The 24,607-nt window shown below is 40.3% G+C and overlaps 1 protein-coding gene across 31 annotated transcripts in view; it reads left to right on the forward strand.

The window, feature by feature from the left end:
* LOC106730093 (endogenous retrovirus group PABLB member 1 Env polyprotein-like) overlaps positions 1–24,607 on the forward strand; it is a 637,472-nt gene that overhangs the window by 73,964 nt on the left and 538,901 nt on the right. For 30 of the 31 annotated variants that reach the window (XR_004319394.1, XR_004319430.1, XM_032478125.1 and 27 more), the window contains one exon: positions 1,881–1,979. The gene's annotated coding sequence lies outside the window, so the exon portion shown is untranslated. Of the gene's footprint in view, positions 1–1,880; positions 1,980–5,496; positions 5,565–24,607 lie in introns of all 31 variants that reach the window. The other variant, XM_032478088.1, reaches the window with a different exon arrangement.

Genomic DNA, 24,607 nt, shown 5'->3' on the forward strand with positions numbered 1-24,607 from the left:
TGCAGCTCTCACCAGACTGAATTGAAACTTTTATGTACAAAAGTAGGTATTTATTGGATATATACCAGGTTAGTTTTTCTACGTTGCCATGACAAATTATCACAAACTTTTTGGCTTAAAATAACACAGATGTGTTATCTTACAGTTCTATTGTTCAGAAATTCAGGAGGAGTCTCACCTGTTGGCAGGCTATGCTTCTTTCTGCAGGCTCTAGGAGAGAAGCAGAGTGGTAAAATGACCAACTTTGTTTATTACTGGGGTCTGAGAAAGTGCAGAAAGGAAGATGTTTAAATAGAATCCCTTAGAATGAATAGGAGGAAGAGATTCCAATCTGAGGGAACAGCCTGGACAAGTGAGGTGCACGGCGCAGGCAGGGCTGTAAATATCTGGCATGTGTGAGTGTACCTAGATAGTCTAGAAAGCTGGGGGCCCAAGGAACTGGGAGGTCATCTTTTTGGCAATGAGAAAAAATTGGAAGAGTTCTAAAATAGGTTATGAAGGTCTGATTTTCATTTCAGAGAGATCATTGATGCAATACAAGTAGTAGCAGTAGAGATAAGAACTGGGAAAATAACTCAGAGAACAGCGCCTAAGTAAACTTAACAAGCCTTGGTGATGCATTTCTTATGGTTGGTGAAAGGTTGGGAAGAGGCAAGGCTGATGCCCTGGTCTCTGGTCTGAATGACGAGGTTGATGATGGTGCCACCACCCACAGTAGGAAACAGAGGAAGAGATTCTCGTGGGCACAGGTTGAGTGTCTGATACCTGCATGTGATCTGGGAACAGAGACTTGAAGCACAGAGAAGCGATTTGGATAGCATACACAAACTTCTAGAGTAGGGAGATCCCCAGAGAGATCGTGCGGAAGGAGGCAAGAGAGCCAATGTAAACTAGCAACAGTAACAGGGTAAACAAAGCACAAGAAATCTGTAACAGAGACAGAGGAAAGGCGATAAACCATGCCTAGCAGAGAAGAAGAAAGCCACAAAAAGAAAGCAGCCATTTTTTTTAATAGTGTCAATTTTAATGGATGAATAAAATTAGCTTGCCCAGATTTGATGACTGAATTTGTAAATTAGGACATTAAATTGGTTGTCTCAGGGGCAAATTTCGGTTTCTTTATGTTAAGGAGTGAAAGAGAAAAAAGTAGCATTTGAAACAAACCAGTGGTCAATAATAATACTAAGTCATATGGTGCTAACTATGGTAGAATAGGAGTTTAGAGAAGGCGTATGTGACACCTGGTGAAATGGAAAAGATACATAATGAGATAGACGCAAAATTGAATTTGTTGCCAAAAGATGGATAGAGCAGTGATAAATAAAGGTGACTAGAGAAGACGTTCTAGGTGTAGGCGATTGAAAACATCAAAGTGGGGCTGGGCCTGCGGATTTGTGGAATAGTGTAAGTGGAGCGAAGTTTCCTTAATAGGAAGCATGGGCAAAAATTTGAGATGGAAAGAGGGAGGCTACATTATTTAAAGCATGATGGTTAAGAATAGGAATAAAGTATAATAACCAGGGAGATCATGAGGGTCTCTTAGTATGGAATGACGTGATTAAAGAATGTTTGAACACGTAGCTTGAATATCACATCAGAGGACAGGGGTTTCTCTCCCTCTTACTTTTCTAATTGCCACTGGCTACCCTGTCCACTCCAGAAATCACACCTGGAAGATACTCTCTCAAGGAATGGTGGCAAAAGAAGGAGTGTGGGACTGGGTGCAGGGAGACCAAGAAGTGATGGGAGGAGTCATGCAAGGTGGGGGGTGAAGTTGGCTTGGCAAGAACAATGAACTTTGATAGATATCTTATGTAAGCATCTCCTGTAATTCTCCCAACAAACCTGAAAGTCATTTACACAGTGTATCTATTTTGCAGGTGAGAAAATTCGGTCTCAAATAGTTACTAAGCAGAAGAGGTGCGAATCAAACCCAGGTTCTCTCTGCCTCCAAAGCCCGAAGAATATTAAAATAAAAGGTATGGCTTCAATAGCTTTTTTCTTTCAAAGATAAGGAAGTTAAGTAAATAAGGTCAAAGATTGTCTTTAATTTAAAGTTACAGAGTACTTGGAAATGTAGAAAACTTACAGGACTCTACACAATGGCTTTTGATACCCTGCCTTCCTGGGTTGTTTCTACTCATTGTAGAAGTTCCAGTTTCTGGGAAGCTTTTCAGTGCACCTCCAGTTGGATTAGGAGGCTTCCTAATTGTGATCATCTTCATCACAACACTTGTAAGACTATATTATAGTTAATGATTTACTTGCGCTTCACTGTGAATGTTTTAAATTTCCATATTGCTGCCTAACTTCAGTGTCTTTACATAGTAGGTACTCAGTGGTTGTTCAGACATCAGTGGATGATAAAAAACTAAATGCATCAACAAAAATTAGAAGTGACTTCTGATTTAATTTAATTTAATGAACATGTATCCACTACCAATGTTTTTTCTAGATGTTGCAGCAAAAAAACGGCCTCTGTACCCTGAAAAATGGGTTGAGACACGGAGGCAGAATTCTGAGAAAATCAGAAAAGAACAGCTTTCCTGCTTTGCCAGGCCAAGGGGAGTCACTGCAGGCTTATATCTTAGAGATGGTGACTCTGCCTTGGGGTTGGGGGCTTGAGGTTTTATGGAAAAACTGGATAGAATGGAAACGGTGATAACAATCAGGGCATTTTAGAGGGTGCTGCATTCCTCTTAACCTCGAGGAATCCTGGCTTTAGGGAGGAGCCCTGGAGGGTCTGGGTATTCTTCTGAGATTACTGGCCCATTACCTGCTTCCTGGAGCACAGCCTCTGTGTTAAAGCTGCTCTTGGTGGGGGTTGGTTAGAAGCCAGTTAGTTTGCCCCCCCATTCCTTCACAGACAGTATCCTCTGTGCTATATTTCTTCTCCTGTAGGTGCTGACAAAATAATGGGCATTATATATGCAAATAATTATAAATGAAAGACAGCCTGTGATAAATTGTTTAATAGGCATATAAGCAAAGACCTATGGAGATGAGAACGAGGACGCGATGGTACCAGCTGAGATTCAATATCTCCAGGTCTGACCGGTAGTTTCTAGCATTGGTAATTTAAGAGACATATCTATTACATACATTTCTTCAAAAGATCACAAAATATCTTAGAGTCAGTATTTCATGAATTCTACTTGAAATTTAGATAGCAAATATCTTTAGTTTGTGAATGAGGATTGATAGGCACAAAATACTGATAATCTTCACTGTAATTCAATGCCCATTTCCCTGATTGTTTCTCCTTCGCATTTCTTTTTCTTTTCATCCATGCTTCACATTGCCGAAGCATTAATTTTTCTGGAAGCAAATCTCTTGCTATCATGCCTTTTGTTAAACACTCAGGATATTTAGATGTCTTAGCCTCCTAATGAGGCCATCTGATGTAACCTACCTTTTTAGCCTCACTTGCTTCTGCTCTCAATACTTCACGTAGACTGGGAACCACTGTGCTCTGCATATAGTCTGTCCTTTGCTGCCTCTGCATCTTGCTCCTGCAGTTCTTTCTCTCTGCTGGGACTGCCTTTGCCCATTTCCTCTTGTCCAAATTCCACCCACCTTGAGGGTCAAACTGAGAGGAAAACCTGTCTCTCTTACATAATTCATCTTCATTTATTTTACTTCCCAATCATACCTGCCTTGCTTAATTGAAAATTCTTTAAGGCAAAAATCTGCATCTCATTCATCTTTGCATCTATTCAGTGCTTTTAAAGAAGTATCTTTTAAGTACAAAATGTAGATAAATACTTGTTTGGTAAATAATGCTGAACATATAATGGATGAATGGAATATATCTCATCTCATCAGTTTTCACATATTTCAATACTTGTAACATACGTGAATAAAATGTTGTGCACTTCTGAATCAAATACTCAGTTGTGGTATACAGTCAACCAATACTTGCATTCCTTCCAAGACAAGCCCTATCATAATGTTAGATCTGGATGAAGACCAAGATTAATACTGAGAAAAGCACTGTGCTAAGTGCTGGAGATTCCAAGAGACACAGAGTAGAGTTCCTGTAATCCTGCATGTTCCACGTATACATGGGATAAACACGACACACTCATGAAAAGTCACCGGACAATAGCCAGGAACATGGGTTAAGCCACAGCTGAGCTGTGTACCTGATGGGTGATTCTGGAAGTGAATGTGTGGGGAATTATTGTGAGATAATTACAATTTAGGAACACAGAGTTTCACGTTAGCAGGTCTGGGTTTGAACCTTGACTCTGTCTAGCTGTGTGACATTGGGCAAACTACTTAATTTCTTGGTAAGTGAATTTTCTGATCTGTGAATTAAGATAATCAGAATGCTATGTGCTTCATAGGGTAGTTGTGAAGATTAAGATTATATATATTTAATCTAAGATTGTGTGCCTGTCTATCTATCTATCTGGCACAGTGTTTGACACACAGTAAAATGTTACAATTTAAACATTTTTTCATTATTTGTGTATAAAGAAAATTGGGAAGATTTCTGGGGGAGACAGAATTTGGGTCTGAATCCGAGGGATAAGGGAAACTTCTGTGGGAGGGGAAAGGTGAGGAGAAGAGCATTCAAGGGACTGAATTAGAAAAGAGGAAATTCAGCCTTTAGTGGACTTTCTTTCTGATGCACCTCCAAAAAGTAAATTGCTTTTAGTTCAGGAAGCTTAAGGAAATGTAAGAGAATGCCTGAAATTATTCCTCCAAGATGACTGGTAATGCACTTAAAAATGGCTTTAGTTGTGGCATAGGACTTTTAACAAGAGCAATAGCCGTCAGAAAATGGACATCAATAGAATCAGAAGGTCTTTTTTTAGAAGAAATCCATAGTGTACCTGAGCATTCAGACCTTGTAGGTTATCCTGATCTGAAATAAAGTGCTGAGGGTGAGTCAGTGTCAGAGGCTGGGTGACTTAGCTACCCTGACCCTTCTGACTCTTCACTCTGAGACTTCAGTGAGTCCTGGGTCTTATTTCAGGGAAGGAGCCCATGGGAAACGTGAACTTTGTCGTTATTCCTTGGGACCCTCTGAGCAAATGAAGATTTCCTCCTCCTGTGAGAGGTGGCTGTGACAGAGGGCTGGGAGTGGGGGCATCCTGCTGTCAGACTCTTGGAAGGCAAAGAAAGGACAGTGTTGGGAGGGGCAATTTCCCCCTCTCCTCTCTTGAGTTCTTGTGGCCGGGCTAACAAAATTGACATAAGACAGATTAATAGGAGGAAAAAGAAATGAATTTTAAATCATGCACATGGAGGTCTTCTAAAAATAGGACCTAAGAAGTGGCCAAAGCAGGCAGCTTTTATACTTTTAGACAAAGAAACAATAAATTGGTGATGAATTGACAGGACTAAAATAAACTTAGGTTTTGGGTGCTCAGTTAGTGAAGAATCTAGACAGAGTTTGGCCTTGGGGGAGGAAACTGAAGAAGGAATAGGATTTGTTTACACAGGCTTTCCTGTCTTCGGCCATAACAGTGTCTCTCTACCTTCCAGATGCAGGGAGTGCACCTTTCACATGAGAGATTTATTTCCTGCTTTCAGGAAGACAGAAAGGAAGACAGGTCAGAGTGTTCTTCTTTTGTTGGCCATTTCTTAAGGAACTGTAATTCAAAATATGCAATATGCCATCCCTTCCTGAGCCCCAACAGTAGCTTCCATTCTTTGGATGCAAAGTGAAGCTTCTGTCAGATGTCTAGGTTGTAGGGTCAGAGATGAATTGTGCTATAGGATAACAAAGCACAGGCTTTGGACCAGTCATGGGGGATTCAAACCATGTCATGCTCCGTACCCAAATGAAAGTGATTGAAATGGAAGGTATGGGCTGGTGTGGTTTAAGAACACCATCTCCACATTAGACTTCCTGTATTCAAATCTCTGTATAGGGTGATCAACCAACCGGATTTCTTTGGGATGGAGAGATGTCCTGAAACACAGGACTTTCAATGCTAAAACCGGGACAGTGTTGAGCAAACTAGCATAGATGATAACTTTAACCTACTGGCTGTGTGACCTTATTCTTTTCTCCACATGCTCACTTATTTTGTGTTGAAAGGGAGCAGAATTGGGATTTATATGCATTAACCACTTCAGGTTAACGTTCTCTGTGATACTGGTGGTTTATACTGCTTGCTGAGACAGTAGTGATACGTGCAGTGGTTTCCAAAACAAATTATTTAAGACCCTGTGGCCACTTAACCTGGTGCTGAGGAGCTATTTCTCATTCCACTTTGTACACTTGCATATTTCTTTGTTGGAAACTTGGCTTTAATTTTCTTGAAAGTCACTTAAAGAAAGAGGGAAGCCAAATTATTTACCGAGTTTCCAATGACCCTGAGCTCAAGAGAGGTTACAAACGAGTGGCAGGTAGAGGACAAACTAGTTGTGAAATTACACAAATGATACAGTGTCTCCTGGATGATTTTACTTTCCAAGCACCCTCATTGCTTCTTTGGAAGATTATAAGGGACATTTTCTGTTGCTCCCCTAGCATCTTCTTTCTATCGTCACCAACAGTGATGTATTGGTTTCTGAGGGCTGCATTAACAAAGTTCCACCAACTGAATGGCTTAAAATCACAGGACTTTATTGTCTTACAGTTCTGGAGACTAGAAGTCTGAAATTAAAGTGTCAGCAGGTTAATGTTTCTTTTGAAACCTGCAGAAGAGAATCCCTTATTACCTCTTCTAGTTCCCAGTATTTGCTGGCGGGCCTTGGGGCTCCTTGGTTTGTAGATGCATCACTGCAATCTCCACCTCTGTCCTCACCTGGCCAAAATTCCTCTTCTTATAAAGACATTCTTATAAAGTCATTTTGGATTAGGGTCTGTCCTGATGACCTCATCTTAGCTAAGTACATCTACAAAGAGCCTGTTTCCATCTAAGGTCATTCACAGGTACTGGAGGGTAGAGCTTCAACATATCTTTTTTGGGAGACAGTTCTCAACCCATAACAAGCTGCTTTGATTTTCTTTTGAGAAACCATCATGCTCAATTTTCAAGTATAAATTTTTAACAGAAGTGACTTGACTAACTCTCAATTCCAGAGGAGGACTATGAGAGGTTCAGTCAGAGAATCCTGCCCCATCTTCTTGGCCCCTCTGCTTGGTTCTGGGTGTATGTATATTTCAGTCAAATCTGTTGGGATACTAGGAAGCATTTACTAAAGTGCTTGGAAAAAAGTTTTCTTCCCTCCTTTCCTTTCCTTTTCCTTCTTTTTCCTTCCTTCCTTCCTTCCTTCCTTCCTTCCTTCCTTCCTTCCTTCCTTCCTTCCTTCCTTCCTTCCTTCCTTCCTTCCTTCCACTTACCTGGAGACCAAACATGGTATAAGGATTTGAAATTTGGGTCAACTAAAGCCATTGCACCACTAACTACTGCTAGGGGCATCAGAAAATGGTTAAAGCCGACACAGAGCCTAGAAAGGATCCCAGCAGGTGCAGAGAGCTACACCCTGACATTGTGCCTCAGCCAGTCAGTATCTGAAACCACCCTCTTTACTAGAACTTTCTATAACAAGGCAAAAAGAAAATATTTTTTCCATTTAAGCAAGTGTGTTTGAGTTTCTGTTACTGCAACATGAGTCTCCTAACTCTGTTATGCTGGAAGTGGGGATAGAGTCCTCACATTACGGCTGGCACCTGAGAAACAGTAGCAGCTAAACTTTGTTAGGTGGTTTCTCTGCCCCCAACTTGGCTCTTTGTATAGACGAGCTCATTTAACAGCTACAGCAATCCTGGGAACTGTTCTATTCTCTCTTTTATAAGTGAGGAAGCCGAGGCACAATGATTAAGTGGCAGAATGGGAAATCAGATTTAATGGCTTGACTCCAGGACCCATGTTCTTCGTCATTACACAGTACCGTCGTCGTCTTTGCTATGAGGGCCTATGCAAAGGCAGCTTTGAGAAAGTCCAAATACTTTATATACACAACACAGAGGAGTCGTTAATACTATTCAAGATCACAGCCATTCCTTCCCCTCCCCTCCTCTTTTGTATTAGTTTGCTATTGCTGTGTAGCCAGTTAACACCAAGGTAGCAACTTAAAACAACACCCACTTATTACGTCCTGTTGTGAATCAGGAGTCTGAGTTGGGTCCCTTGCTCAGGGTCTCACAAAGTTAAAATCAGGGTATCAGCTGGGCTTGAGATTTTCTTACTGGAGCTTGAGGTTCTCTTCCAAATTCGTGTACTGTTAGAATTCAGTTCCTTGCTATTATAGGACTGAGGTCCTTAGCTTAGAGGCCATTCACTGTTCCCTGCCATGTGGTCTTCTGCACGACATGCCACCTTGCTTCTTCAAGTCCAGCAGGATTGACTATCCTATCACATTTGTCATATCACACTACTTGTTCAGGAAAGAAAGTATCCCATCATATTCACAGGTCTCACTCACGCAGAAGTGGGAAGAATTATACAGGACATGTGCACGATGGGGTGGAAATCTGGGGAGCCAACTTAGAATTCAGGCTCCCACACCCCTCCCTGCCTCCATAAAGAGAATGAGTGAATATGGGGGAAGCAGGACATGGGAGGCACCATGTGTATTCCTGCCTTAGACTTGCCTGGGGACTCCCAAAAGAGCAGAACACAAATGCTATTCCTCATTGAGAGGCTGGGGAAAAACACAGTCACCCATCTGGATTATTATGAGGTTAAAAGACCTAGGAGATAATGGAGAGTTCCTAAAATGGAAGAAGATTTCAAGATCTCCCCATCCCAAAGGTATTACCTCCATGGATGTGGTTAAATTGGGCAGAAGCCACCTTACAAAATGTTTATTTCAGTTAGTTGCAGTTCATTAAGACTGCTTTGTGAGTAACTCTGTTAGGGTTTCCAAATCTCCATTGTTTGTGAGGTCAGCTCCACTAAATCTGGATGGCTGTAATAGCAAAGCCTTTGGTAAGAACCTATTTGGACTACAAGTACTCTGAATCCCATGAAATTTATTAGCCTGAATTTAAAGAGGATTCTTAATTCTGAATCTGTTTTAAAATGAGTATTAGTTAAAATAGGGTTATTTTTCATTAAAAGAGCATTTCCATGAAAGACTAACCTTAGATTACCTTTTTTATTTAGCTAGAATCTACCTGGGAGATTGGGAGTTAAATAAACAGATTGTCTTATTGACCAGTTTTTATCTTTTGTTTATATTAAGTAGGTGCAGTAAGACTATCATTATTGCAAAGAAAATTGCATTATTCTGTTGCTAACTTTCAAGCGTTGGAATAGAAACTAATGTAACCTTTTAAGCTGTGGTATTCAAACATATTTTTCCAAAGAAAATTGATTAGTCATTTAGGGTTTTTTCAATCATTAAGTACAGTTATCTTTTCCCTGTTTTGATTTTATTTCATACTGTTCTGTGTAGGAGAAAAACCTCTAAGAGTTGTATGAGGTTGATCTTACAAAGAAGCCTTAAAATTACTATTGATCATTTTTAGCAGACTTAATCCATTTAAATGTAATTTCAGATATCCAGTTACCTCATATGCATATTTTGCTGATATTCTTTCCTGAAGCTGATTACATTGTCGTAGATTTAAAGGCTCTGTGCCTACCTCGCTCATTCTGCCTCTTCCAATCTTTGGTTTGCTCACCCATTCTAGCTGACTGCAGTCGCTTGTGCTGAAGACTGTTGTCTGTAGCTTCTCCAAGCTTCCCTGGCTCCTGATAGAAAGCAATCATCTGCTTACTAATGATCCTTACCGTGGGAATCACTGAGAAGAGAAATTATGATAATGGAAACAATCTTTTTAAAAATTTATTTATTTATTTTTAACAGAGGAACTGGGGATTGAACCCAGGACCTCGTGCATGCTAAACATGTGCTCTACCATGAGCTATTCCCCACCCACTGGAAATAACCTTTTGATTTTTTTGCCTTATCCACCCTCATTGACACACTTGCAGGCGAGTCTCAAAAGCCCAAACCTTTTTTGTGGAGGTGCCCAGAATTCTCTTCATCTGTTGCTGGACTGTTATCTTTGCCCCAGCCCACTCCTATCAATATTCTTGCCTCTGCAGCTCAAACTTAAAACCTATTTCTGGCCTTTTTAATTCAGTGATTGCTTTTGATCAGCTATTTTTAAAGACTGACTTGCTGCACTCCTCAGAGTCCTAATGAGCTGACTGCCTCAGGTAGGAACCCATGCTCGAATTTGGTTCCATGGAACCAACCCATTGCAGCAGGCAGGGGCAGTCACATCCCTGGAAGAAGGGAGAACGGAGGCCAGAAAGCAGGAGCCATGGTTTGGGAGACAGCGCTAGCTGGCACAATTCAGATGTCTCCCCACCTAGTCCCTGACGGAGTCGCACACATGTTCTGCTAGGCTGCAGTCATTCTGTGGGGTGCTTGGTAAAACGAGCTCTAACACTAGAAGGGAGGAAGTGCCTTTTCTATTCTCAGTGATAGCTATACTGATGACTACAGCAGTTTTTTCCATGAGACACTGTAGAAGGATTTGATTCTTACAGTCACGGTCTAAATATTTGCTGAATTTTGGGCTTTAGCTATATTCTTCCTCTAGCTCAGATCTAGGCTTATCCCAGTCACTTCATGACTTAGATTGGCTTCCCTGGAAACAGTCTCAGAAACTGAGAATTGCATGCAGAAGATTTACTGGGGGCTGCTCTCAGGAGATATATCTGCACGAGTGGGCAGAGGGGAGAGCCAATCATATTGAAGTAACCAATGAGGCATCTGCCAACCTATGGCAGGCTCCGGGGCCAGGACGGACCTCAGTGTTGTCCCAAATTGAGGCAAAGGGCAAGCGGTCATTCATTTCTTTGCAGTATCCACCACAATACATTGTTAGTAAAACTGTTTTAGCAACATTTGACCTATAATCAAGCAACTCTTCATGCTAAAAATCATTTATCACCGACTACCATTAAGTGCATAAGCTGTTAGGATTTATGGCTGGCACCTTAGAAGAAGACAGAATTCACTTCAGATGGTTCAAATGATATTTCTGTGAAAGTAATAATTCAAAGACATGGAGAGTTCAGGGGATATATAGGGGTGATGTGGCACCCAGAGATAGCAACAGTAGGATGAAGTTAACTCCCCAGGGATAGGAAGGAGATGGGATATAAAGAGAGATACAGAAGCCCAAGGAGAGCTCGAGTCACAGAGGAAGGTCTCCACCAAAAGGAGCTCCAGCCCTGGAGATGCACAGCTACTAATAGAGAGGGGGTGCCGGCCGAAGCCCTTGATTACACGCCAGTGACTTCCCATTGGCCAACCCAACTGGAAGCCAAATAACGAGTCTGGGAGATGCAATGCACAAGGTTTGGTCTCTTGGGGCAAAGAGTAGGATTAGAGTGATAAGAGCAAAGGACGGAAAAGAGGTGGCAAACAAAGAATAATCACCACAGTTCCCCAGTTAAATACAAGTTGCTCTTCTATCACAAAGCAAGCCATTTTCTGTAACATATTTGGCTAATAATCCCCGAGGAAAACACTTCATAAAGAGGCACCCTCAGCTGAGATTCCTAGGTCTCATGATAGGAAAACTTCATCTACTCATTTTATTTTATTTTTCCCCTTTAGAACAAGCCCTCAGTAATGAAATATTGAAAGAAAAAAAAAATCTCTAATTGCTAAGTCTATGTTGTAACCATTTTATTGGTTGGGTAGGTGCCGTGTAAAGAGTGCTGTTTTTGAGAACAGGGCAATTACAGATACTAGAGAAGCCACCAGGAGAATTACTAAAAGAAATAATTACTGCTGAATGTTCAGTGTGGGGTGTGTGGCTTTCACAGTACAACACCCATTAAGTGACAGTCACGTGATTAAACCTTATACGTATTTTTTCCAAATTTACCCCCTAAGGGGCAAATTACCACCCTAGTTCTGAATAACATGATTGTAGTTATTAGTCTTTGTGTGCATAATTCCCCATCCATGATGTTTACAATTTTCTCCTTAGTGTTCCTTTGAAAAGCCACACAATTACAATATTTTCATTATGCTATGGCTTACACAGATAATTAAACAAATAAATACGCCCTTACACAATTCATTTCAAACATTCCCAATCTTTATGAAACTCCCTCATTTTGGAAGAATAAAGACATTCAGTGTACCTGCAATCTGTGTTTTCTTTTACAAAGGCATCACCTGGAAGATTAATAGAACTCATCAGCTTAAGGCGTAACCTTAATCATTCTCTTTCCAATCAGAGAGTAAATGGGTGCAAAGTAATAACCTCACAGCTTTTACATGAGACTGGGGAGAGCAGTATATTTTCATTTTAGAGAGATCTAGAGAGATTAAAAATGTATTTCTCACAATTTAGTGACTTTATTATTGAGACTAGAGTCGAGTTAATTTTAAATGTTTTGTGTGTTTACTAAAGTGAATTAAACTCTCAAAATTTGGGGCTTTTAACACAGCCCATTTTTGGTAGGTGCTAAGTCTAGTAAAAACTGGTACTTAGCTATTAGAAGCAAACTTCCAAAATATTTAGATTTTACTTTCAAAAATAATAGAATTCTAGAGTAATCTGGAAAAATAAGTTTATTTTGCCAATAAAGAAACCAAATCTCAGAACTATAAAATGGCTTTCTAGGGTCCCACAGCTGGTTCCGGCCAGAGGCAGAGCTACACTAGGCAGTCTTCTAAAACGCCGCGATTGAACCTTTCCCCTGTTCAGCATGCCTCTTCCAGCGGACTTTGTATTTTCTCTTTCAAAAAACACTTTTGAGCCTCTGCTCTATTCAAGTACCACCTGGGGTGCTAGAGACAAGCAAGTGAGTAAGACGGCTCCCAGCTCTTTTAGAAGAAGCTCACAATTTAGTGAGAGAGTCAATTGTGTAGATGAAAAATTGTCCTTTATTACGAATTGCAGTATGTGTTTTGAGAACACAGAGGAGGGAGTGCTGGCTCTTTCTTAACTCTCTCCTTTGATTTTAACCTTTTTTTTTTTTTTTAATTGAAGTACAGTCAGTTTACAATGTTGTGTCAGTTTCTGGTGTACAGCATAGTGTTTCAGTCATCCATATACACATATTCCTTTTCATTTTCTTTTTCATTATAGGTTACTACAAGATATTGATTATAGTTCCCTGTGCTATACAGTATGGGATTTCATTTCTTGTCTTCAACTAACACAGTCACTGGGATCTTCAGACACACCAAGTCCCCGTCCTTAGCAGGCACTGGTCCTGGTTTCTTGCACTGTTTCTTGCAGCTATTTCTGTCGGCCTTCTGTGTTCGCCTGCCACTCCCACCAGTCCCACTTTCTGCCCCGTTGCCTCACGCAGCAGTTGCTGCCAGTGTGCTACTATTTCTGATTTTGAAAGTTTGAAGCCATCTGCAGCTCCAGAAGTAGAAACTGCTCTCCTAAAGAGGAGAGCGTACTCTACTCACAGCAGTCACTGCCTCCTCACTCTGCTTCTCCAAGGCCCTCCTTGTCCTTTGTGTTTCCCCCTTTCCCTCAACCTTTAATAGCACCTATCCCCAAGCTGGAGAGTGGACTTTCAACGGCACCATCCAAAAGTTACACCCTAACTGACTCACTGCACGTGACCCGTGACATTGACAAGCAGGACATACCCGCATACATGGACCAAGGATCATGGGCCCCAAACACACAAGGCATAACTCCCTTTTGTTCCCACTTTCATAGGAAATCCCATAGGTTAAAAAAAAAAAAAGGAATAAGTGTGCTATAAAAAGATAAATATCTCATAACTATTTACATAAGATTATGGAGTCACCTATGAGCAAAACCACTGTCCCAAAACCTGCCTCCTCAGTAATAATCAGCTGGCATCCAGATTCAAGACAAGGACACCTGAGCGCTTCCCTTTTCAATAAGCTTCCTACTTCCCTCTCAGGAATATGCGCCCTACCCCACAGCCAGTAAGAGATTCCTAACTGACCTAATTTCTTCTCTCTGTCCTTTGTAAGTTTGTTATCCTATGCTTGATCTTCAGAGGACTAACCATCTTTGCAGCTTCTCCCAGGAAGTCCTTGCCTCCATTCACTAGGGATCACAAGGTGAGCACAGAGAGTAAGCTACCTGTGGTGTCCTGGCTGCAAAGAATGACTTTGTGACATCTGCAGTATCTGGTCAGATACTTGCCTCTGTGCTCCCAAAACAGACAGATGTGATCTTTGAACAGGTGTATTACTCACCCCATATCCTCACACTAGTTGGTACGTTGTCCAAATAAAAAGCTTGAGTTGCCTGCTTCTACCACCCGAGTGCTTTCTGGTGATCTTGTAGTATGTGATTAATATTTGTCCTAAAAATTAACATTTGATGCCTGCAGACAACTTTCAACTTGACTTCTTTCAATCAATTATGGTTAATGAATACTTTTCTGTAGCGATACTTATTAATGACCATTGAAAAATCTATCATCTGATTTTGTGTCTTATTGACTAGAGGTATGTTAAAGAAGTGTGTGCAGTTTTGGGCAGAAAGATGGAATTTTTAAGTATGGTGTGTAATTTATAAAAGGTTGTGGAATATAAACTTTAGAAGGATTATTATAAAAAATTTCTATTTTAATTTTGAGCCTAAGGGAGATGTACATTTGAAAGGGCAGGCACTGGGGCATCCATGAGAAAAGTCCCTGTCTCTCACTGCTGTGGGTACATGTGATAGAAATTCTAAGATCTGGAGGGCAAGTTCAGTGCTCTCCTTGAGAACTGAATGGAGATCTATCTAAGAAGGTGATCCATGGCTTTTCAGATCTGAAAACCCTTTTGCCCGGGGATGAGAGTGTTAGGAGAAGTCTCTTCTGTGCCCTGACTTCATCAGTCCCACCTCTAACCCCTGCCAGGCTGCCGTTCCTCACACAGACCTATTTGCTCACTCAAGAGAGAAAGCAGCGGCTTTTTCTGGACATGCATGAGCCCCCTATGAAGCTAAGAGGATTTACATGTGTATACAGAAGGATAATACAGCTTTTATTTTCCTGTTATATTAAGTGTTCTCTCATTTTCCCTGAAATACAATTCTATGATCATTTCCCTCCAGTGCTGCAGCTTTGCACTGTTGGCCTAATTTAACTATCTTTGCTTTTTGACCGAGGTCCCCTATGATGCTTCAGTGCAAAATCAATGTGTGATGACAGATCCTTTGTGTTCACTTAATATGTGAATTATATGCCTCTTTGCCTCTTTAATAGATGAGCTATTTGCCATCCAGAGCATCTTTACTTCCAGTTTTACCCACCACTATTCTCATTTCTTCCTTCGTTGGTCTCTTGCCTTCCTGATAGTAGAAACATTCTGCAAAGTTGCACTTAGCATTACTTTGTTGTTTTAATGTCTTCCTCTGCCATGAGTTAGTATTTTGGTTATTTTTCCGAATATATCTCTTAAAAGCTTATAAATGTTAAGAAAGCTTCAAACTCATTTCTTTCTTAATTTCATGTTTCCCTTTTATTTTTCTTCCGTAGCAGCTTTTACTCTACACATTAGGAAGTATAAATGCAATTGCAATTCCATAATTATTTCTTTTGGCATCTGAATCTTATCAATTTAAAATTTTTGTCTTAAGGCAGACTAGGAAAAGATATATGCTTGACTTTCTTTAAAAAAAATGACAAATTCGCAAATTATACTGAAGTTGCCTCCTGGAGGAGGAAGAATGGTAGGTGTCAGGAGACCTGATCTCACATGATGGTTTTGCTGCTAACAAGCTTGTGTCTTTGGGAAAGTAACTTACCTTCTCTGAGTCAGTCTTCTTTTTGGAGTGAATTGGATTTTAGTTCTTTCCAGCTTTATAATTCTATATGAGAAAAAGCCTCTTTGGTTTTACTCTAATGTATCAACTGAGGATAAGACAGAGGAGAGAGAAAGAAAAGAATTTTCTTGGACACAACATTAAATTGCAAGTCATACAAATGCTTTGATCAAGATGCCACCTCCCAAGGGTTGTGTTGGGGTAAAAAGATAGAAGAAACCTCCATGAGCTCTAGTTCTTTTCTCTTTCACTTCATTCTTTATGTTTCCAATGTGAATGCAAATCCATTATATCATTAGAGAAGGTCAGGTCAGGGTTGGGGTGGGGAGGGAAGACGGAGGAAGATTAGTAAAAGTCCTTTGCTGCATATTGGGAATTGGGGGTAACTAAATAATGGTATATTTCTTCCATTAAAATGGCCTCTATAACCTTCGCCAGAAATAGCATTTGAGACTAGAAGAGAATTAATGTTCAGTAATTTTTGAATCCTTATTTAAATGTGACTTTCAAATATCTTTCCCAAGAGAAGCACTTAAAAAGATCCATCAAAAGCAACGGTGCTAATAATCTGCCCTGGGACCTGGGCAGTAGGTTGAGAGACTCACCTCTCATTAATTAGGTGAAGGATTCATGGAGTGTTAGGAGTGCACCTGAGCCCAGTATTCATTTGCAGGAGAGTGATCTATCCAAGAGTGTAATGATACTGGAATTATCAAGCATCTAGCCAAAGGAGGAGAAGGGAACAGAAAATTAAAAAAAAAAAAAAAAAAAAGAAAACCCATCAATTTGAAGATAGTGAAATTGCTTCCTGTTTAAGTGGTGTAAAAGGGAATTTACACTGGAATCATTCTGGCATTCACTAGAAAGCAAAGAGTGTCTCTGTGTATCAGGGATTAGTATCTGAGGGAACACCTCAGCCTAGCAGCAGCTCTGGATTTCTGTTTCCAAGTTCAAGGCTCCCACTTCCCCTTCTGTCTGCGGAATCCAGGAGCTTCCAATAGTCTTCCATAATTACCTTGCCTGAGGCATCCTCCAGGCACTCCTGAGAGGTATGTGGAGGGTATTTAAACCTACAGGATCTGTTAATTCATTCTGTCCCTTGAGGTGTGGGTTTGAAGGGACCAGATGGTAGGCTGAGCAAGGAGAGCAGCTGAAAACAGCAGGACTCCTGTTCTCTGGCTCTGAGGAAGTCAGGCCGTATCTCTTCAGGATCAAAATTATTCGGGGTGGGGATGGTGGTGAGAGTAATAGCTCAATGGTAGAGCACATGCTTAGCATGAATGAGGTCCTGGGTTCTATCCCCAGTAAGTACTTCCATTAAAAAAAAAAAATTGCTGGAGACATAATCGTCTTTAGCAGTGACCTGGAACAAAATGATTTACCCACCATACCAAACCTAGGAGCTGTTTTGGTTTGTTTTTGGTTATTCCATAACTGACAGATGTACGGAAGAAGAAATTCAGGCTTCACGTTTATTAACTTTTAGAACATACATAGGATAGAGTTAAGGGCTAAGTTCAACAACATTATTTTGAAAGATATTTGTAAATAAGTCACCTGTAAAATTTTGGTCATTAAAGGCAGGTATGTAGCAAAGCCTGAATGAAATAAGAAATCAAACCACCTAAATCTCATCTCTTCTGCACTCTAAGAACTGGGCTGCTTTGTTCAGAGCCTCCACTCTCCTTTCCCAGATCCTGCAGTCACTGGATCATCTCCAGTTATGTTAGACTCTTGAAGTACTCAGAGAGCCTTTATTTTAACAGGAAGGAGTGACGGAATCCATTAAGGTCAACTGGGTACTTTTAATGTTCCTTACGTTCTGTGGAAAGATCAGTATGAAATGAGGAGGTAAGAGTAACACAAGTGACACCAGTAACCACAACAAATAACCTCCATTATCTAACGGGGCAGTGTGGCCGTGATGCTGGAGGTGTGTTTGAGTAAGAAGTCAAAGGGTCTGCAGAGGTGGTTTCCTATGTCAATTTAAACTGGCTGTGTTCATGCAAAATCAATTCACACTTCTTATAAAGAATCAACCTTTGTGGTAGTCTGTGATCTTAATTAGCAATCACAGGGCCCCTCCTACTCTTCGTATGTCCAAAATAGAATTGCACAAACTATTCGGATGTTAAAAGTTCCTAAGACTGCTTGGGAACACTTCATTCCTTTTCTATTCCTACAACCAGATTTTTGCCTATTAACATTTATAGACTAAGGCAGGAGTGAAGTTGAGAATATATAAGAGCTTCATAACCTTGCTTATGGAAGATAAGTCTTACCCTTCACCTTGTAAAACCCTGGAAAATCTCTTACATGTCCGGCCAGCGCTAGAGACTGAGAATCCAAGATGAGCAATTCTTATATCCATAAAACAAGTCTTTCTCTGAGCCCTTTGTTTCTGGTAAATAGTGAAGCTGATAGCAATCCCCTCACCCTTATTTATTCTGAAAAACTACTTACTGCACAGAACCAGCCTACCCCATATGATTTAGAGAAGGCTCTGGGATATTTCCTTTGTTTACATTTAACAAACACAGACCCTCGAAATTCCTTTTCCTTGCCTCACAAATAATTAGCTGAACTGCTTGCTGCCACCCTCCCCTACCACCCAACCCACGCCATTAATCAGAAGGAACACAGTGCTTGTTAACCAAATTTTGGATAAGATTCTCTCCTTCCCCTAACCCCCTGAACTGGCCCACCCTCAGCCTGATCCTGCACGGAATCTTTCTTCAGGGCCCCTCCAGAGAAATAAGAAAACAGGCTGCCCTCAGTGCAACACTTTCTCTGAGCTGCTCTATTCCCTGAACTTCCATCCCACTTCCCCACATCCTGTGCTCTCTCTGGCCTTGTTGACTCCTCTCTATCACGGAAAATCCTTCTTGCCCACCTCTGGAGACTCTGGTAGCAGATCTTACAGCCATAGCTTCTTCCTGTTGCGATAATCCCCCTCTTCCTGTTCCAGCAGGCCCTCCCCTGGTGACAGTTATTCTTTTGAATAAAGTCTCTCCTTTACTGAGTCCAGAAATGTTTTTTATTTGAAAAAAGATATGTTTCCGCAAAACCGGCCTCTGTAACCTGAAAGCCAATTTGAGACAGAGTTTTGGGAGAAAGGGATCAGCTTTATTGCTTTGCCAGGCAAAGGGGAGTCACAGCAGGCTAATTTAGAGAATTTAGAGAGGAATCTGTCTTAGGGTTGGGGTCTTGAAGTTTTATAGGAAAACTGAATGGATCAGTAAAAGGCATTTACAATCAGGGCGCTTTACTGGGTGTTGCTACATTCCTCTTAACCTCCTGTCATGGGGGAACTGCCCTGCAGAGGGTCTGTCCATTCTTCTGGGATTATCAGCCCATTACCTCCTTCCTGGAACATCATCGCCTCTGGGTTAAAACTATTGTAAAGAATGTAAGGGAGAAGTCTGGGGGATGCTTAGCACAAAAGTAGTGAGGGTGAGAGAGCGACTGCAGGATTTCTTAGTCAGAAGGAACCAGCAGACAGGTTTAGCACCAGGGGAGTAGTTTATTTCCTGCTCTTTCAGATGCACGAATTTGTCTGAAAAATAATCTTTGTTTATTTTTATTTGTGGTCTGTAAGGGGAACCGTTTTTCTCTGTGTTTCACGTGCGATTTAGCTATTCTATGTATCACCTGACTTATGTTGGTGTGGAGAACAGATAGACTACTGTGGATGTCCTGGAGTTTATCTGTTTTCTGTGATAGGTACTGCGCGTGAAGTAAACTGGGCAGACGAGCAGGTGTTATTAAATACCTTTCTCAAAGACTTTTCATAGCTTTGGAGAAGCAGACAAAAGCCTAGGTAAAAGTGGGCCGACTGCTCAATAAATTTCTAAATTTTTTGAACATCCAGAATTTGCCCAGGACTAGGAGATGACCTGTGGTTATACTGCTGGATATGGGATACCATCTACTAAAGAAAGAGGAAAAAACAACATTACTTATTCGGGTCATTCAGAACTAGGGGATTTGATGAGAGAAACTGCCACAAAAGTGCTTCCTGAGACAGATGCCAAGTTCTGGCAAATTTTACAGCAGTGAATTTTCATTTGCAACTGTTTTCATTAAACCGCAAGAGCCTTTGAGTCATGGCCTGGGGTAATTCTGAAATAGGAGACTTGAGAGAGAATAGTATGGAAATGCAAAGTGGGTTGGCTCTTTGACTCAATCACTGTAAACCAAGTACCCTTTGTGTTGTTTTAGTACAATCACTGCCTTGAAAAACCAGCACTCCCACCAAGCTGCAGTCCTTGAGTTTGTAGTCAACATGTTAAATCCTTGTGCTTGGCTGTTTTAACTATTGGTTTCCCTACTGAGTCCCCAAAGAAACATTGGTTGAGCATCCAGCTATGCCTGGGGCAAGACGTTGATTACCGAACAGTCAGAAGCAAAATAAACGCTCTGCAGATATATTAGAGAACAAAAAGACTGGCTTTGGAACAATGGAGAAAAATTGCAATTAGGCTTTTTCTTCCCTCCCTGCAAGCTAGGCTTTGCCCTGTGTTATTTATTGTGTATCTTTGTCAACTGGTCTCTTGGCCTATCACAATGCTTTCTACATTTTGATAGAATGGTAATAAAAGGGCAAACTTATTTATTACTTTCGTCTCTTAATTGAATGTCAGTCACTTTCCATTCAAAAAGAAATGGCTTTTGGTGTAATTGAGAAATTCACTGATCTTTTCCTATTCTGCTCTAATATTTTAGTACATACATTTCCTTTTATTTTACTATTTATAAAGTCGTTATAAATCAAACCAATTGCAGCATAACAGGAAATGGTTGACATTTTCTATCTCAAAGACTCATTCATAATTTCCCAATTACATGTAGTTTAAATACATAGCATCCAATCTGCAGTCTTTGAAATGGTGCCAAATTCCATCTGCTTTCCTGCACATCAGCATGACATGAGAGAGCACTTATGAGAACTCTAACTTGAACACAAACTTCTCTCAATAGAACCTTACTGTTAATTTGCAATTTTCTGTTCAATAACCTTCTCTTATATAAATGCACAGTTTTATTGATTTCATATCTGGCTGCTTACTGACCTCTACTAACAACCTATCAGCCTTTTTTTCCCATTTAGACCAGGGGGAGCTGATACCTCTTCCAAAATTGCTTCAAATTCATAGAAGGTTGATTCTGATGAAATGCCTACAAAATTGTCATATTTTTGTTGGCATAACACAATCTTTTTGATGCAATTCTTGAATTATATCTCAAATTTCGACCCTGAAATATGAAGAATTTTAATTATACTTTGAGATGGTAAATTCAAAATTTCTCTACAGACATTGTTACTAGTAAATTATCTTTATTTTATTATTTCAATTTTTCTTTAAGATTTCTTGTTTTCTCTTTTGCTGATTTGATTGATTCTCCAGAGTCCTTGTGATGCAATTCATAAGGTATGCTTGCATTTTTAAAAATAGGCACATTGGGTTGACTTTGAGTTGACAGAATTTTGCATTCATTTGGAAAATTATAAATATTCTACTGCTAAAGTTTGAAATCCCACAGACATACCAAGCAGCTGAAACAAATGAGAAAATACTTGTCCTTTATGCATTAGGGCTATCATGATAGATTTACTACATAATTCCAATACATTCTGTATTGAACTCACAGCCAAAGCTGTCATTCCTTAAAAATTAGACATCAAGTTGCATGCAGAAGAAATCATTCATTTAAAAAATTTTGTTATATTTTTGTGCCTGATTTTTATTAAAATGCTAAGAGAAATCTTAAATATGGAAAGTACATACTGCCTACATAATTACTTCCATTTTTTTAGCTGGACTTCTGAAAGTTGGCCCCTTTAGTTGGGCGTCTGTTACCCTTCTCCTTCAATCAATATTTTCGTGTCTTCTACAAGTTTTTTTGGATTTGCCAGTACATTTTTCATCTCACATCTCTCCAGCAATATCAACCTCCCCCCACATCCCTCCTGCCATGGTGCTTTCTGTGGCAGATAGGAACTGTCTGTCCATCCGTGTTAACAACAATTTTAAAATATAATGTGAAAGTCTCTTGGAATACGCTATACTAGGGAAAGGAGAGGCACTGTAACACTTTCCCATTTCTTAGCCAGTTTGGCATAGATTTCAACCACGTATAGACCTCAGGCCAGAAACTTAGTTTTGCAAGAAATACTGGATTTTTTCCTTCTTTATGACTTAATGTTATTTTGATTATAAGCCCTTGTCTAGCAGGCTGGTAATATATTCAAACTTCATTATGTGTTGACTTCTCTCCACCCCTTGAGATGAGTAGGGTTTTATACTTTGCCATCTGCATTCTTAGTAGGTAGGAAGGGGACACCTCTGCTAATTGTTATATGACCACACAGGTAACTACCAATTTGTCCTTTGGGCTCATCTGAACAGCCCACTCAGATCCAGCTCCTCTCTGAATAGAGTTGTTTCATGGGGCTGAGAACTCTGATGTCTGTGGTACCTCTTTTTAGTAAAACCACGTGGGTCCTTTTGCTGTCTTCCTGGCGGGCTGATCTAGGATCCATAGTCCTCTTTCTTACCATCCTGAAACTCTAGTCTCCACATGGCATGTAAGATTTGGAAATCTTTTTGAAATGCCCATCTCTGAATGGTCTTCTCCTGGCTCTGGGCACTCCCATGGAATGCGTTACCTGTGGTCTGTGTGTCTGACCAGCAACATGGGACAGATGGAGAAGAGCGACTCAGTGTTGAGGGCATAGGCTTAGCTATTGAATTTAGTGATAGACATACACCTAGGAAGGCAAGATGTGTCGATGGGAGCTCAGGCAACTGGGACTGGGCTTGCCTAGACAAAATAAAACATGAAGCAAAACAGGAACCATGTCAGGGAATTAAGATGGAAAATATGGGACAAAGTTGGATTCTCAAAGCCTGAGAACAGTGCTGAAACACCCTGATCTGTTGCCTGCCTCGAAGTCTCAGAGTTCACATCAGAGTCCTCCTGAAAGTAGAGCATGGTCAGTGTTTAAAGTCGGGCTGATGGGGTAGTCAGAGAGATGGCTACCAGGTTTGGTCTGGGCCCTGAGACATGACTAGCTTTTAGGAGGGAGATCACAGATGGCATTCTCATAGTTGCCTGGTGGTAGAGCAAGGGCTCCAAACCTTGTCTGTGGAGAAGAATGTGATTTGTATAAAGTCTGCCATGAAATTCTTGAATTGCTTCCCAATCTCTTCTTGTATCAAGGAATGTATTGGAGTTGACTACTTTATGATGGTTTCCATATTGGCAGGCCAGTTGCCTAGAACAAAACATAGTTATAATATTAGAGACTTGAATTAAATTCTTCTCAAATTTAAATCCTCCCACCCCACTAACCTCCATTAAGGCACAGAGGTGTTCCTCCAGTGCTTTCCAATTTTCCGTGCCTTTAGATCTTCTGATGTGTGGAATATATTAAATAGGCACCAGAATATTCTTTTCCAGTTATTTTAACTTGGATGACATTTGTTCTTCCTCTTTCTGGGCTAAGTTTCCCCCTAGATCTTTAATTTCAATTCTGTTTTGTTCTGAACACTGACACCTCCCTCAGTGAATTCATAGGATTATACTTCTAAATCAATTTTGTACATTTAAGACAGTTAACAGTTTTGTACCAAAGGTTTAATATTCTCCTGCAGGATCTGAAATTTTCCATTCTGGGAAAAGAATTTGAATGTGGCATAGCAGGGTGGGATTTCCTTTAATATAAGCAGAAAGTCCTGGGACTTGATAATAGTAATAGTTTTTGCCGAATATTAAATTTATAGGAGACAAAAATAGTTGAAAAAGAGAGACTCATGAAAGGAAAAGTGGGCAAATTTAGCAAAGAGAAAGAGATTTAGAGTACCTTAAGGAAATGGAACTTAGGAGAGTTGTTCTGCTTAAAATATTCCTAAGGAATAATGACAAACTCCAAGGAATGGGTTAGTAAATTTTCAAGATCTTTTAAGGAGAAAACAGGGAGGTATGGGGCTTCCTCACATCACCTAGATCAAAATCTACTCTGTGCACGTGACCTACTCTGACAAGCTGTTAGAACTAATGCAGCTTAAATATTGGTCTTACTATCTGATTCAGTGTCTACCGTTCTTCTTCAATATTTGTAAGGTGCTGAACTCAACACCTGACTTGGTGTGTGCATAGTGTGAGCACAATAAATGATAGCTATTGTTTGACCATTTTTATTCTTCCAGATGAATTTTAAAATAATTTGAAAAAAGTAACTGCTGACACATTCAAATCAATTGCCAGTTCAGTACATAAAGCAGGCTAAGTCCTAACAATCAAGCATGATAAAAAAGAGGTAAGAGAAGGAACTAGGAAATAACTGGATTGACAAACAATGGAGAAAATAGAGACAAATGAGATATTAAATTTAGAACACATTGTTTTTGAGGAAATCAGCGTTATAACATGTAACCTTGTCAAAAAGTTATCCAAAGATGCTGAATGACCACTTTCTGAGCTCACCTATTCTTTAAACCTTTGGTTTAACATGCTTCTAGCCAGCATGTGGGGCACTGGGGAGATGTAGGAGAGAGAGTTTGAGCAGCACAATACACTGTTAACTTTTCAGAATTCCCTTCACAAATTAACATTCACAGATGCGTTGATTTATTTGGACATTCTAATTCAAATGGGATAGAGGTGAATGACTCAGTCTTAGAACAGGCATTGGGAGAGACATTTCATAACTGACCATGGGTACTAGCTCTTAGGTACTAGCTTTGTTTTCGCTGTTAGTTCCTGATTCAACATAATCCATTAGACTGTCATAGTTCACACTTGCTTATTATTTATTTAGTGAGCTCTGTTGAGTCCTTCAAGACCTGTGGGCAAAGATTCTTGACTTGAAAGACTGCCTGGCTAAGGGCAGAGGTGTTA

This window comes from Camelus ferus, chromosome 1 (assembly GCF_009834535.1).
Source record: "Camelus ferus isolate YT-003-E chromosome 1, BCGSAC_Cfer_1.0, whole genome shotgun sequence".
In the NCBI taxonomy this organism is placed as follows: Eukaryota; Metazoa; Chordata; class Mammalia; order Artiodactyla; family Camelidae; genus Camelus; species Camelus ferus.